This window comes from Salvelinus alpinus, chromosome 28, assembly GCF_045679555.1.
Source record: "Salvelinus alpinus chromosome 28, SLU_Salpinus.1, whole genome shotgun sequence".
NCBI classification, from domain to species: Eukaryota; Metazoa; Chordata; class Actinopteri; order Salmoniformes; family Salmonidae; genus Salvelinus; species Salvelinus alpinus.
In genome coordinates, this window is record NC_092113.1 from 43361730 (window position 1) to 43362666 (window position 937).

Sequence of the window (937 nt, forward strand, 5' to 3'; positions counted from 1 at the left end):
GTCTCCATCTCTGTCCCTGTCTCCATCTCTGTCCCTGTCCTCATCTCTGTCCCAGTCCTCATCTCTGTCCCTGTCCTCATCTATGTCCCTGTCCTCATCTATGTCCCTGTCCTCATCTATGTCCCCATCTATGTCCCTGTCTCCATCTCTGTCCTTGTCTCCATCTCTGTCCCTGTCTCTGTGCCTGTCTCCATCTCTGTCCCTGTCCCTGTCTCCGTCTCTGTCCCTTTCTCCATCTGTGTCTCTGTCCCTGTCTCCATCTCTGTCCCTGTCCTAATCTCTGTCCCTGTCCTCATCTCTGTCCCTGTCCTCGTCTCTGTCCCTGTCCTCATCTCTGTCCCTGTCCCTGTCTCCATCTCTGTCCCTGTCGTCATCTCTGTCTCTGTCCCTGTCTCCATCTCTGTCCCTGTCCTCATCTCTGTCCCTGTCCTCGTCTCTGTCCCTGTCCTCATCTCTGTCCCTGTCCCTGTCTCCATCTCTGTCCCTGTCCTCATCTCTGTCCCTGTCCTCGTCTCTGTCCCTGTCCTCATCTCTGTCTCTGTCCCTGTCTCCATCTCTGTCCCTGTCTCCATCTCTGTCCCTGTCTCCATCTCTGTCCCTGTCTCCGTCTCTGTCCCTTTCTCCATCTGTGTCTCTGTCTCCATCTCTGTCCCTGTCTCCATCTCTGTCCCTGTCTCCATCTCTGTCCCTGTCTCCATCTCTGTCCCTGTCTCCATCTCTGTCCCTGTCTCCATCTCTGTCCCTGTCCTCATCTCTGTCCCTGTCCTCATCTCTGTCTCCATCTCTGTCCCTGTCCTCATCTCTGTCTCCATCTCTGTCCCTGTCCTCATCTCTGTCCCTGTCCTCATCTCTGTCTCCATCTCTGTCCCTGTACTCATCTCTGTCTCCATCTCTGTCCCTGTCTTCATCTCTGTCTCCATCTCTGTCCCTGTCCTCA